We start from the raw sequence: 15,253 nt of genomic DNA, 5'->3' as shown, positions 1-15,253 counted from the left end.
TCTGTTTTCTTCTACCACATAGAGCCCAGGGATCCCAGTCAAGTCATTAGTCTTGAACTTTTGCCCTCTGAGGCATCTTAGGAGGCCCAATGAGACTCTTAATGAAGTTTTTGTTTTATTTTTGCTTTTAGAAATTGAATAAACTAATCATAAACTTTATAGGGAAAACTAAATGCACAAAAAAGTAAATAGGACTATGAAAAAGATCCCTGGCTGTGCGGTGGTGCTTCACACCTTTAATCCCAGCACTTGGAAGGCAGAGAAAGGTGGATCTCTGTGAGTTCTAGGTCAGCCTGGGCTACCAAGTGAGTTCCAGGACAGCCAGGGCTACACAGAGAAACCCTGTCTCGAAAAAAAAAAAAAAAAAAAAAAAAAAAAAAGAAAGGAAGGAAGGAAGGAAGGAAGGAAGGAAGGAAGGAAGAAAGGAAGAAAGGAAGAAATAAAGAAGAAAGAAAGATCTCTGATTGCAGAATACACACAGATTTCTCAGTTGTTAGGATAGCAATATAGAAAACATGACATAATGCACAGAAAATCCAAGAATACATCTACACATGTAAAAGACTTAAAGTATGCCCACGGTAGTATTTTGAGTCATTGGTACAATCATAATGAGTGATGCTCACATAATTGGGTAGCCATTCAGAAAAGCTGAAGTTATAACAAAATGTTATAACAAAGTACATCCTAAAATAAATCCAGAAGTATTAAGACTTAGTTGGAAGAATTTAAGTAGCAAATTTCTAGAAGAAAATTTAGAAAGTACCTGTAATCTTTACTAATGGAAAACTTTCTCATCCAAGACAAGTAACCCAAAACCCATTTAAGAAGAAAGGACATAGCAATGATACACAACTTTAAACTTCTAAAATGAAGACAGTGACTGAGAACTTTAAGAGCAGGAAAATGATGGTCGCGGTAAAATGCAGCACAGATGACAGTCTGTACAAAATGCTTTCCCGCACGTGCAAGAAGAAAGCTAAAGGGAGCTGAGAGATGGCTGGGCAGGTAAGAGTGCTTGCTGCTCCTGGGAGGCCCTGTGTTCAGTTCCTAGAACAAACATCCCAAGGCTCACAGCTGCCTGTAACTCCAGCTGCGGGTGACCTAACACCTTCTTCTGGGCTCCACTTTCATTCACATGTGTATATGCCCCCATACACATAATTAAAAAGAAATCTTTTTATTTTAAAAAATTTTATTCATTTTATATACCAACCACAGATTCCCCGATCATCTTTCCTCCCCATTCCCCACCTCCTCTCCCCCCCCCACCCCCACACAACCCACCCATCCCCATCCCCTCCTCCAAAAGGGTAAGGCCTCCCATGAGGAGTCAGCAAAGCCTGGTATATTAGTTGAGACAGGACCAGCCCCTCCCCCTGCATCAAGGCTGAGCAAGGCGTCCCACCATAGGCAATGGACTCCACAAAGCCAGCTCAGGCACCAGGATCCTGATCCCACTGTCAGGGGCCCCTCAAACAGACTAAGCTACACAACTGTCTCCCTTATGCAGAGGGCCTAGTCCAGTCCAATACAGGTTCCACTTGTCGGTCTAAAGTTCCTGAGTTCCTATGAGCTTGGTCAGCTGTTTCCCCATCGTGGTCTTGATGCCCCTTGCTCGTAGAATCCCTCTTTCCTCTCTTCGACTGGACTCCCAGAGCTTGGCCTGGTGCTTGGCTGTGGATCTCTGCATCTGCTTCCATATAAATCTTTTTTTTTTTTTAAATAGAAAAAGATAAACAGCCTAAGAAGCCCAAGCATGAAGGACATGATTAAGCAATTCAGAAAGGAACTCCATCTAAAATAAACATGAATACAAGCACATTGGTCATAAGGCCAGCAGACACACTTGAAGATGATTTCTGGTAAGGATTAAAGAGAGATGGTACCCATATCTGTGTAAATATAAACAGTAACAATTTTAGTAAGCAGTCTTCCAAAAATATGAAAATTTGAAAAAATTTTAAGCCAGGTGGTAGTGGTGCACACTTTTAATACCAGTACTCAGGAGTCAGAGGCAGGCAGATCACTGAGTTCAAGTCCAGCCTGGTATACAAAGCAAATTCCAGGACAGCCAGGGCTACACAGAGAAACCCTGTCTCAAAAAACAAACAAACAAATAAATAATTTTAATTTAAAACTTTGAATTGTGTGAATTTATTCTTTATGCTAGTGCCCTACTTCTGTGAATTTACCCCCACAGAATTAGTCCCACTCAGATATAAGAATTGTGTATTTTGATAATTATCTCAGTGTTGTTTACATCAGACAACCCTGATGTCCTGCTTTATTGTAGTATTGTTCTTTGTGGTAGGGAAAGAAAAAGGGAGAGAAACAAGTATAATTCCCAACAATTGGAAGCAAAAGACTAAATTATGCTACAATAAAATAGAGTAAATTCAAAAGGATGAATGCAAGTTGCTACATAAGGAATTCAATAAAAGTATAACTGAAGAAAAAGCAAGAGTCAAAAAATCCGTATATGAGGATAATTATGGACTGTGAAAAAAATATATATATATAATAACACATAATTGTATCTAAATATATATACATGGATATATGCATGGGTGTATAAATATACATATGTATACTTATGTACATGTATGTATATGTTATTAAACCATATTTATGACTTCACTGTGCTATTAACAGGCTATTTCAGGGTAAATCGACAGTTTGTGATACAAGCAAAAAAGTCTTGCTCTTTTGTGTGCTGGAGATCAAATGCAGGGTCATATACACACTAGGTAATTATTTAATCACTAAGATATACTACTGCCCCTCCTATCAAAAATTATTTTTGTTGCAATTTTTTATAAATCAATAGCATTCTAATTCCACATGTGAGACATTTAAAAAATGCAATTGAAAAGAAAACATACATTGAGAATGGAAATGTAAATCAGGCACAGTAGCACATACCTAAAACCCCAGAAGTTGGGAGGCCAAGGCAGGAAGAGTGCAGCATTCAGCATGAACCAGGGCTGCGTGGTGAATTCCAGGCTATCTTGGATTAGAGACTAAGACTCTGTCTCAAAAAAAAAATTTTTTAATCTTTAAGGACAGAAATCACACGATCATCTCAATAGCTATGGAAAAGGTCTTCCTCGGAGTCCAGTGCCCCATCACAACAAAGCTGCGAGGAGACTAGGAAGAGAAGCAGCAGCTCAGCAGAGTGCAGGCTGCACATAACAGACCATGGCAAACATGCTAAATGGAGGAAAATGCAAAGCACTTCCAAAAAATCAAGAACATGACAAGTGTAGCAGGCTTTTTGGGACCACCAGCCCCCAAATCACGACACAGAGACTTATTATTTATTGTGAAAGCTCAGCCTTAGCTTGGGCTTGTTTCTAACTGGCTCTTACAACTTAAATTAACCCACTTCCATTCATCCACATGCTGCCACATGGCTCATGGCTTTTACCTCTCTTTCTGTATGTCTTGCTCCCTCTGCATCTGGCTGGTGACTCCACCTTTCTTTTTCCCAGAGCTCTCTCTGTCCAGAAGTCCCACCTATACCTTCTGCCTAGCTATTGGCCATTTAGCTTTTTATTAAACCAATCACAGTGACGTATTTTTCCACAGTGTAACAAATATCTTGCAACAGACAAGGGTATCCACTTTCTCCACTTTTATTCAATATAGTGATAGAAGTCTTTTTTATATGTGTACATGTATGTGTTCCTATGTGTGCAGAGTGCATGCACATGTGTACTTACATATGAAGGACAGAAGACAACCTTAGGGACTATCCCCAGCAAGTCCTCAACTGCTTTGAAGCAAGTCCTCTTCACTGGCCTGAAACTCATCAACTAGACTAGCTTGGCTGCCCAGCCAGTCCCAGGAATCCTCGTGTCTCTGCTTCCCGCTTATTGAGATTGCAAGTGAGTACCACAGAACCAGGTCGTTCTAAATTGTTTCTGAAGATCAAATTCAGTCCTTGCATTTGCAAGGCAAGTGCCACCAGTCCCCCACACCCCTAGCCCTGTGCTGGAGTCTTAGCTGGAGCGGTAAGACAAGAGAAGCAAATAAAAGTGATATAAATAGGAAAGAAAGAAGTCACACTGTCCTTATTTGCAGATTATATGATTCTATACAGAAGAGATTCTAAAGACTAGACCAGAAAACTCTTAGAAATGTTACTTTCAGCAAAGTGGCAAGATACAAAATTAACATTCAAAAATCAATAGCTGCATATCAGGAACAAACATGTGGAGAAAGAAACAAGGGGAAGTCGTTAGTGTGAGATTTCTCCAACTTCTTTATGTGGGCATTTAGTGCTATGAACTTTCCTCTTAGTACTACTTTCATAGTGTCCCATAAGTTTGGGTATGTTGTACATTTATTTTCATTGAATTCTATGAAGTCTTTAATTTCTTTATTTCTTCTTTGACCCAGTGGTGATTCAGTTGAGTATTATTCAGTTTCCATGAGTTTGTAGGCTTTCTGTAATTTGTGTTGCTAAATTCTAACTTTAAGCCGTGGTGGTCAGATAAAATACAGGAGGTTGGACCGAGAGCTGTGGAACCTGCATGGGACAGGACTAGGCCCTCTGCATACGGGAGACAGTTGTGTAGCTTGGTCTGTTTGAGGGGCCCCTGGCAGTGGGATCAGGATCTGTCCCTGGTGTAATGAGCTGGCTTTCTAGAACCCGTTACCTATGATGGGATGCTTTGCTCACCCTCGATGCAGGGGAGAGGGACTTGGTCCTACCTCAACTAAATGTACCAGGCTTTGCTGACTCCTTATGGGAGGCCTTACCCTTTTGGAGAAGGGGCTGGGGGCTGGGTCAGGAGGGAGGAGATGGGGGGAGTGGAATGAGGCATGATAGGGGGATATGTGGTTGGATTGTAAAATGAATAAAAAAAAAACAAGGGAAACAATTATTCAAAATCACCTCATAAAAATAAAATACCTCGGCATAAACCTAAGCAAAGAGGTGAAAGACCTCTACAATGAAAATTTTAAAAGCACTGAAGAAAGTCATTTAAGAAAACACTGGTAGATTTAAAAAAAAAAAAAAAAAAAGCCTTCCATGCTCATGGATCAGATGAAGGAAGGTACCAAAAAAATACTTACTGGAGAAAAGATAGTATCTTCAACAAACAAGCTAAGGCAGCTAGAGAATGAAACTAGACACTAATTTCTGTACAATAACTAACTCCACATGGGTCAAAAGCCTTAATAAAAGACTTGAAAATCAGTCACCATTAGAGACAAAAGTAGGAAAAATATTAAAGATCTAGACATAGGCAAGGACTTTCTGATTAGGCCAATAAACATGCAAAAAATGCTCAGCCTCAGTAGCCATCAGAGAAAAACAAATCAAAACTACACTGAGACTTCATCTCCATTCAGTTAGAATGTCAGTCACTAAGGATAAAGACTTATTGACAAGGATGTAAACAAAAGGGAACTCTTAAACATTGCTAATAGGAATGCAAACTAGTCCAGCCTCTATAGAAATCAATGTAGAAACTTCTTTAAAAAAAATTTAAAAATTAAAAAAATAAAAACAGAAATAGATCTACATATGACCAGCCACACCACTTCTGGGCATTTATCTGAAAGTCTCTTAGTCAATATATCACAGAAACACTCATATATCAATGTTTATTTCATCACTATGCACAACAACTAATCTATGGACCCAGCTTAGGTGCTCATCAACCCAGGAACAAATAGCCAGTCTGTGGTGTATAGATACACAATTTTTCCAGTGATAAGAGTGAAATCATGTGTTTGCAGGAAAAAAAATGGATGCAACTGAAAACTATCATATTTAAGTGGATTAACCTAGTCTCAGAAAAACAAACACCCCATTTTTTTCTCATCTGTGGTTCCTAGATTTCATGTAGCCCAATAAAATCACATAATATATAAATAGAAAATCCCATAAATAAAGGGAAATTAGATGAACAAAGGAGACAAATCAGAGGGAAGGGCATGGTCAGGCAGAGTTTGAAGGTGTGGAAGAACACACTCTACATACAGTCCATGCCTGTAGGAAAATTTTTTGATTTAACTTTTTTAAAAAGTAAACTCGTTGTTTTGGTTCTGTCAACTTGACATAAGAGAATTCTCTGGAAAGAGGAACCTCGACTGAGAAAATGCACCCACCAGACTGACCTCTAGACAGGCCTGTGGAGCATTTTCTTAACTAATGATTGACGTAGAAGGGCAAACATGACTGTGGGGGGTGCCACGCCCACCCCTAGGCAGGTGATCGTGGTGTATCAAGGAAAGCAGTCATGGGAACAAGGCAGCCAATAGTATTTCTCCTTGGCCTCATCTTCAGTTCCTCAGGTTCCTGCCTCGAGTTTCTACTCCACCTTCCCACTGTGATGGAGTGTGACCTGAGGGCTGTACGCTGAAGCACACCCCTTTCCTCCCCAGTTTGGTCATGGTGTTTTAGCACAGCAATAGAAACTCTAAGACACGAAGCAAGTTAGATAATATAACCAATGATACATACGGCAGGAAACATGACTTCTCCTGACACTAATGGAGGTCCCGGTCCTGTCAATTCCACAGACATCAGAAATAACTGTGAAATAAATCCAAATTTGATTACCATTTTCTGGTTTTACTGATTTCTTATGTTAAAACACTTTCTTTCTTAAAAATCTTTTAGGTCATTATTTTTGTTTGCTAATATTTCTAGTGTATGTATGAGAAAGAGAGAGAGAGAGAGAGAGAGAGAGAGAGAGAGAGAGAGAGAGAGAGAGAGAGAGAGCAGAAGAGGGCATCAGATCCATTGGAGCTGGAGTTACATGTGGTTGTGAGCCATCCCACATGGGTGCTAGGTACTGAACTCAGTTCCTCTGTAAAAGCAGCAAGCACTGAGCCCTCTCTCCAGCCCCAGTTTCTAATATCTTTACATTTATACAACTGATATATTATAGAAATAAAACATTGCTAAGCAATTAGCATTTTTATCAGCCAAGCAAGTTACTACCATTCTTCAGAACCTTCTCCCTAGATACTTTAACCATTTTATTCACACAATTTAATGTTCTTTCTTTCTACTAAATATTCATCTTCTATTTATTGAATGAACTCTCCAATGGCTAGCCTTAGAGAAAGGAGTTTTTAATATTGAGACTACAGATTTCAATACACATACTTTCACATAAAAATTCTAGTTAGAAAAATTCTAATTAGGAGATCAACAAAGAACTTAATGTGTTCGTGGTTCTTTTATATCATAATTTATATCCTATTTCCATTTAGAAAAAAAGCACACCTGGGCACTGCTATGGCACTTAAGTTGACTTTCCTGCAACTCACCCTCATTTTTTAAAAAAAAAAGGTGTGTTTGGGGCCTCTGTGGGGTACAGCCGGCTCTTTGGAGGCAGGTAAGATGGTCCATGAACCAACCCTAATTACCAGTGACGGCTCATCCATCAACACTACCTGCCTCACATTTTGTGTTGAACTTTAGTCCTAGGTGTGTCTTGCTCTTGTGCCATTGTTGACTGATTTGTTTACTCTCTGAGGTAATCCTCTACTGTAAATCTGTCCTTCTAGACTGCGTCTTCCAAGAGACAATGTCTCCTCCATGAAGGCTTTCCTCAACATTCACACAAGAGAATTACTTCTCCCTACCTTCGAACCTAACTAAACCAGACTTGTAAAAATAATTTAAAGAGAATTTGGTAAAGCTATTTTCTACCGTCTATAATTTTCTCAGAAAAATTTCCTCTATTCTTCCTAATATTTTTTTCTGAATGTCATCACTTGCCATCTTAATTATATATGCACTATATATAGCTTTTACTTGCTGAGACATTGTGAAAACAACACAGGAACACACTGTTGTTAAGGAGCCACATTGTTATACATTGTTATTAAGTCTCCACACCTTACAAGAATAAGTTTCTGTTTCCAAAGCCTAATGTATTCTGCAATCCATGTTTTTCAACCTGTGCTGAATCTGTGACCCAGTGATGTATATCCAGCCCTGGCTAAGCCCCTGAACACCGGTGATGACTCCCCTTCCGGATGATGTATCTTGTTATCTGCCCCTCAGGTGGCCTTGGACCCTGAGCCCTGCTCTCCTCCGTCCAGGTACTACTGCCCTCACACTCATCTCCCCCACAGGTGGCCTTGACACCCCACTATTCCGTCCAGGCGCTAACAACCAATTATCTCAACAGCTGTTTCCTATTGGCCCTAACCCTTCCCCATAAAAGAGACTTCTAAAGCCAGGGATGGGCTGAAATCCCGATTTAGAGTGAGGCGGCTGTCTGGCCAGTCTAAATAAAGCTTGTTTAATCAGACAGCCATGGAAATGGATTTTTCTCAGTTCTAACACCATCTCTCTCTTGATCATTAAATGTATGTTCAAAGTCTGTAGCAGGCTTTCTTTTGGGCCACCAACCAGTTCCTAAATAATGATATGGAGACTTAATATTAGTTATGAATGCTCAGGCTTACCTTATGCTTGTCCCACTAGTTTTTATAAATTAATTTAACCTGTTTCTCTTCATCTACGTTTTGCCTTAGGGCTTTTGACCTTTTTTTCATTCTGTACGTCCTAGTCTGTGTCCGGCTGGCTGGTGGCTGCCTGACTGGCCTTGGGTGTCGCCCCCTCTTTCTCCCTCCTACTCTCTTCTCTCAAGCCTAGATTCCTCCTCCTACTTATTCTCTGTCTCTGCCCACCAGCCCCTATCCTTCTACTGCCTAGCTATTGGCCATGCAGTTTTTTATTAGACCAATCAGGTGCCTTAGGCAGACAAAGTGACACATCTTTACATCATTCAACAAATGCAGCTTAAACAAATGTAACACATCTTTGCCTACTTAAAGTAATATTCTACAACATAAACAAATGTAACACGTCTTTCCATGGTTCAAGTGATAGTCCACAACAAAAGCCACTTTCTCCCACCCCTCACCATACACATATAATCTGCATCAACAAAAGGCGGGTACTCAAAAACACCCTCAAAACCATCACCACACTCAGTAAGCCCATGCAGAAGGATGAAGGGAAGGGGTGGAGCAGTCTTCCTAATGCTGGGACCCTTTAACACCATTCTTCATGGCGTGGTGACCCCTAACCATAAAGTTATTTTTGTTGTTACTTCATAACTGTGATTTTGCTACTGTTATGAATCATAATGTAAATATCTGTGTTTTCCTGTGGTCTTAGGTCTTAACCTGTGAAAGGGCTATTCATCCCCCCAAAGGGGTCATGACCCACAAGTTGAGAACCACTGTGCTAGAGCAAGCACCCAGCTAACAGTAACCAGATCGTTATGGTTGATTCTTGCTTCACTATCATTATTTCTTACACTATTAAAGTAGACACTTGACCTTTGTGTGTTTATGCAGTGAGGATCCAACAGAGTCTGCTCTATTACTCTTTAATGAACTAGTTTTCTCAATATTCTTTACCAGGCAACCTATTCCCATAGTGCTCTCTGCTGCTGCTCTCTGAGTACAGCCAATTCCTGCGTATTCCGCCCCATTAGTCTGCTAGTATATTCCTGACTCTGTATCATTTTTATTAATATGCTTATACGGGATGTTTTAATGCCTGTTGGGATAAGTCCCTCTCCTCTGCTTTTCTAAGGTTTTCCTAACTATGCATTCCTTGTCAAAAAGTGTAGTGTTCTTCTGGATGATGTGTTAATAAGACAGATTCAGCGGGGAAGAAAAAGCACTGCAGGTTCTCACTCACATATGAAACGAAAAATATTGATCACAAAGAAAAGAATTAAATCTTGATTACCAGAGGCTAGCAGGGGTGGGCCAGTGGAGTTGGATACTGAATACCAAAATATGTCAGAGAGAAAAAGGGTTTATTGTTATATAGCACAGTAAAGTGAGTACAGTTTATAGCAACTTGTTATTTATTTTATAAAGAATTGGAAAATGGGGGTTTCTAGGCTCCAAACACACAAAAAAAAATGGTAAATGCTTGAAACAGAAATGGTAATTATCTTAATTTGATTAATACATATTGTATACAGATATCAAATTATTTTATTGTACTCTGTAAGTATGTGCACCTACATGTCAATTAAAGTAAGCTTCATGCTGTTTAGAATGGTTTGTGCCTGGTTGAGACTGGGGGATTACCCTAAGTTTGAGGCCACCCTGGGCTAGAGAGTGAGATCTTACCTTAACAACAACAACAAAAGAAATAAATGAATGAATGAATGAATGAATGATATTTTATTTACTTTTATTTTTATTTTGTATGTATGGGTGTTTTGCTTGTATGTATGTCTTTTCTGTGTACCGTGTGTGCCTAGTGCCTTCAGAAGCCAGACTGTGATACCAGATACCCTGGGATTAAAGTTACAGATGGTTGTGAGCCACCTTGCGGGTACTGGGAATTGAACCTGGGTCCTCTGACAGAGCGGACAGTGCTCTTAACAACTGAACCATCTCTCCAGCCCCTAAAACTAATTTTTAATTAGAGTTTGTTAGATCATGAAGTTTGTTAGATCATTTTGTAAATGACTCTAGTCACTGAGCCATCTTACCAATCACATTGATTCCTTTTCTTTTCTTTTTTTAACTCTGTTTTCTTCTTTAAAAAAAAAATTTTATTTTTTTTTTTTATTTTTTTTTTGGTTTTTCAAGACAGGGTTTCTCTGTGTAACAGCCCTGGCTGTCCTGGAAGTCACTGTGTAGCTTCTTTAAATTTTTAAGTGAAAACAATTCTTCCAAATTCCTGAACTTAGAAAGAAAGTATTTCTTTATTAATAACTTTATTTAGTGATGAACCAGGAAATGATATTTGAAACTGAGAAAGTGATGAATATTGCATCTTAAACATCTACCAGATATAAATATAGACATGGGTAAAATATAAGTTAACAGTGAGGGAGATGTTTCTATTTTAGTTTGCCAACAAACTAAAAGTAACTTACTTGTCAAGTTTTAAGTCCTATGAACTAAAAGGATTTTCAGCTAATTTTGTGAGAGCACTCCATTATTTATAAGCCAATTTGAATAAAGCTCTTTTGGAAAAACTTCATTATGTAAACATATCCTATAACATCTACCCAAAGGTAGTATACTGAAACATTTACTCAAAAAGACCAAGATTATATAACCCTTAAGCTAAAGCTTATGTCCAAAGACAAATGAATCGGGCACAACAAATTTACTCACTTGGAAGAGTGCTGAGGCCTGGAGGTGCAGCCCTGTAGCTCCAGCTACTTGGGAACATGGAGCAGGTGTTATCCAGGGTTCAGGCTTGCCACAGAGTTCAAGGCTAGCCTGAGTAACTTCGCAGGGTGCCTTCTCAGAGAGAGAGAAGAGGGCACTGAGCACTAAGGGCTTGTGCAGCCCAGCAGCAAAGCAATTACCTACCATGTACCTGGGCCCTGAGTTCAATTCCCACGCTGGAAGAGGAGAGAGACTTGCAGCTAGCTGATCTTTGTCCTTTGTCTCGGCTGTAGGGCTGGTTGATGGCTATACATCGTGTAAGTTATAGCTCAATAAATTTTATTTTAAAAATCTAAAGTAACTAAAAATAAATGTTTTTAAATTAGAGTTAATATTCTCCAAAATTTCTGATGGTGGAATTTTTGTTGGGATTTTACTGGACAGAAAGAGTAAATAGGGAAGACCTGGCATCTTTATAATACTGTCATTATACTCATAAACATGGCCTGGCTTTCTTGATTGTAGATAGTTAAGATTTTCCTTATAACATTATAGGAAGGGGTTGTTTGATAATATTCATAACATTATTTTCTATGAAGTAGTCTCATAAGAAAAATAATGAAAATAAAATTCCACTATTGTTTTTGCTTGTTTGCTTGGTTTTGGTTTTTTGAGACAGTGTTACTCTGTATAACAGACCTGGAAACTCACTTTGTAGACCAGGCTGGCCTTGAACTCACTGATATCCGAGTGCCTCTGCCTCCCAAGTGCTGGATTAAAGGCATGCGCCACCACCGCCTGGCCACTATTGTATTTCTAAAGTTGGTCGTGACCTAGTGTATTCCAGTCTCCTCTACTTGAACAATGGATGCAAACAATGACTCTAGGGATGTGTTTTACAGAGGACCTAGGTGGGGAAAGTTACGGAAATTTTAGAACATGGAACCTGTCTGGAGGAAGCAGGTCACTGGGGATAGGTCTTTGAAGATATCTTATCTCTATCTAGCCTGTGTGTGTGTGTGTGTGTGTGTGTGTGTGTGTGTGTGTGTGTGTGTGTGTGTGTGTTCTTCCCTCTCCCCCTCTCTCTCCTCCCTCTTTTATCACCCTCTCCTTTCTGTCTATCACCTCCCCATGAATACACGTCACTACCACCTGCTTTTCCTGCTGTGGTGTTTTGTAGCAGGGTGATCCCTCAGAACACTGCATGGGGCATGGCTCTTCCAAAACGCATGCGAACCTGGAATATCTCTATAGGAATGTGTTTGGAATCATTTGGTAAGAGGAGGAATTGCACATTAGAGTGAGCTCTAAAGCTAAGGAGAGGAAAGGACACACAGCATCACACACAAAGACTTTCTCAGCGATGTGACATAAAGCCTCAGCATGATGCCATAAACAACTTAAGGTAGGAGGGTGTATTTCGTTCTTGATTTCAAAGGGTTCAAGTTCATGGTCCCTGGCCCTGTGCACTTAGGCAGAACATCACACCAGAAAAGGTATGTGGCAGAGGAGTGTATTCATAGCAGACAAGAAGCAGAGAGAGACGGAAGGGGAGAGGCAGGGGCTAGGGCCAGCATATGCTAAAAACTACTATTTCTTAAAATTCCCATGACCTCCCAAATGATCAACAAATGAGCCTGTGGAAAACATTTTATATTCAAACCACAATAAAGACCATGTGAAGGAGGAGAAGGCAGAAACGGAAGTAGCAGATCTACAAACCAATATGGCAGGAACCCAGAGAAGCCAGAAGTGGCCAGGAAGGGCTCTTGCCTTGAGCACCCAGGGGGAGGGCAGCTCCGCTGATGTCTTGATTTTATACTGCTAGTCTCAAGAACTGTGGAAGTATCATTTCTATCGCTTTTAGCCTACCAACTTGTAGCATTGCAGCCGAGGAGGCATAAAGCTGCTGCAGTACTTTAAGCAGACATCTGCTCTTTCTACCACAGCTTCATTGCCTAGACATGATATTGCTGGGTCTTATTTTCTCTATAGGAAAGTATCTGTAATCAATGCTGCCTTGAGACTTGTTTCTGCTGTCTTATTCCAGCCCTGTCCTCCAGTTTCCTTTTTCTCCTTTAACATTTTCTGCTAGACATTTCACGTGACTCCTGTTAATTGTTGTCATTTTCTTCTGATATTCCCAAGCCCCACGCTTAAGTTTTTCAACATGAATTTCTAAATTTAATCACTATCTACATTTCCTTTAAAAAAAAAAAAAAGACTAGTTTTTTGAGCTCATCAACAGTCCATCTTAGAAACAGAGGAGCTCACCAGACCTCTTAGCTGTCGGGGGTGGGGTGAGAAGGTATTGGTGTTGAGTGGTTGCTGGGGAGGCAGAAGCATTTTCTTCAGTGGCTCATAAGTTGTCTGTGCTCCTGCAGGTAACTTTAATTAAACTTATTGGCTGACACACACGAAAAGAAAGAAAGGAAGGAGGGAGGGAGGGAGGCAGGGAGGGAGGCAGGGAGGGAGGGAGAGAAGGAGGGAGGGAGAGAAGGAAGGAGGGAGGGAGGGAGGGAGGGAAAGACAGAGAGAGCGGAGAGAGAGAGAGAAGGAAGGAAGGAAGGAAGGAAGGAAGGAAGGAAGGAAGGAAGGAAGGAAGGAAGGAAGGAAGGGAGGGAAGAAGGAAGGAAGGAAAGAAGGAGAGCAAAGTTGAAGTTGGAAGACAAATTAGATCAACATGAGTGAGAGGGAGACAAGAGGCTGTAATTGAGGGTGAAAATAATCAAAATATATTGTATTCATGTGTGGAAATGTCATAATGAAATCCATTATTATGTATAATATATGCTAATAGAAAAACTGAAAAAATGATACAGGATTTCAGCAGGAGTTTACTCCCTCTGATCCCCACGCTTCATCTCCCACCAGTTTGCATTTCTTGGAATGTTTTAGAAAATTTTTTATTTGATTTGATTTTTTTTAAAGTTTTTGACTAATATATATTAGCTATACACATTAATGAAGCAACACTTTTGGAGTAATGTGAAATGTTCTAGAATTATGTAGTGGTAGTTACACAGCTCTATACTTATCTTTAAAAAGAACTGAATTGTACACTTTTAAAAGATAACTTTTATTGTATTATTTTGTTGAAACATTTCTCCAGGAATTTTTCAGAGTATCAGTGTACAGTATACCTTTGAAACCTTTTATGCCAGAGAACATATTTATCCCACGTTCACATTTCAATAGAATTCAGCTAGATAAAAAAAGTCAACACTCAAATTTCCTTTAAAAGAAAAAACAAAACAGAACTTTGAAGCCAATTGAGGTGCTACAGTTCTTAGGGCAGAGGCAGGAGAATCAAGAATTTGAAAATAAGCAGGATTACATGACAAAACCCCGTCCAAATCAAGGGCTTAGGGACATAGCTCAGGCGGCATACTTATAAGGCTCTCAATTTGGTGCTAGCTCCCAAAGGGGGGGAAAAGACATTACTGGAATCAAGATCCCTGATGCTATTGTTGAAAACAAATGTCAAGGCTGGAGAGATGGCTCAGTGGTTAAGAGCACTTAGTGTTGCAGCAGAGGACCTAAGTTCAGTTCCCAGCACCCACACAGCAGCTCACAGTGGTCTGTAAGTTGAGTTCCAGGGAATCTGGCACCCTCTTGTGACCTTCTCTGGTACCAGGTATGAACTTGGTACACAAACACACACGCACTCACATGCACTTGAAGACAAACACTCATACAGAGAAAAATAAAAATATTTTAAAAGTCAAATGTTAATCTGACTCCTGTTCTTTTTCTAAACAGCTAATCTTTTTCTCTGAAATTATTTTCTTTCCTTAGACTTTATTGTGTCCGAGTGTTGATATTTTTCCCATCTGTCTTTTTTTGGTAATGTCTGTTTAATTTTCCCTTCATTGTGGAGAAATTTTAATTACCAGTTCTTCAAATGTTTATTTTTTTTCCTGTCCTTCTAGGCCCCCTATTAATCACATTGATATTTATTCTACTTCCCAAATTCTTTTATTTCTGCCTCATTTTTCTCACCCTTTATCCCTTCTGTGAATGCTTCAAACCAACTCACTAGTCTGTTCAGCTGTATTCACTCAAGCCATGAGTTCAGCGACTGCAGGCATCGTTTTTCTGGAAGTAGGGGAATGAT

The 15,253-nt window shown here is 39.7% G+C and overlaps 1 protein-coding gene across 2 annotated transcripts in view; it reads left to right on the top strand.

Moving 5' to 3' along the window:
• Nucleotides 1-15,253, top strand: part of Cpa6 (carboxypeptidase A6) — a 315,011-nt gene that overhangs the window by 285,413 nt on the left and 14,345 nt on the right. The gene's annotated exons all lie outside the window — the stretch shown is intronic.

This window comes from Peromyscus maniculatus, chromosome 2, assembly GCF_049852395.1.
Source record: "Peromyscus maniculatus bairdii isolate BWxNUB_F1_BW_parent chromosome 2, HU_Pman_BW_mat_3.1, whole genome shotgun sequence".
Taxonomy (NCBI): domain Eukaryota; kingdom Metazoa; phylum Chordata; class Mammalia; order Rodentia; family Cricetidae; genus Peromyscus; species Peromyscus maniculatus.
Note: the sequence above shows the minus strand (reverse complement) of the source record. Positions and strands in the feature narration are given on the sequence as shown.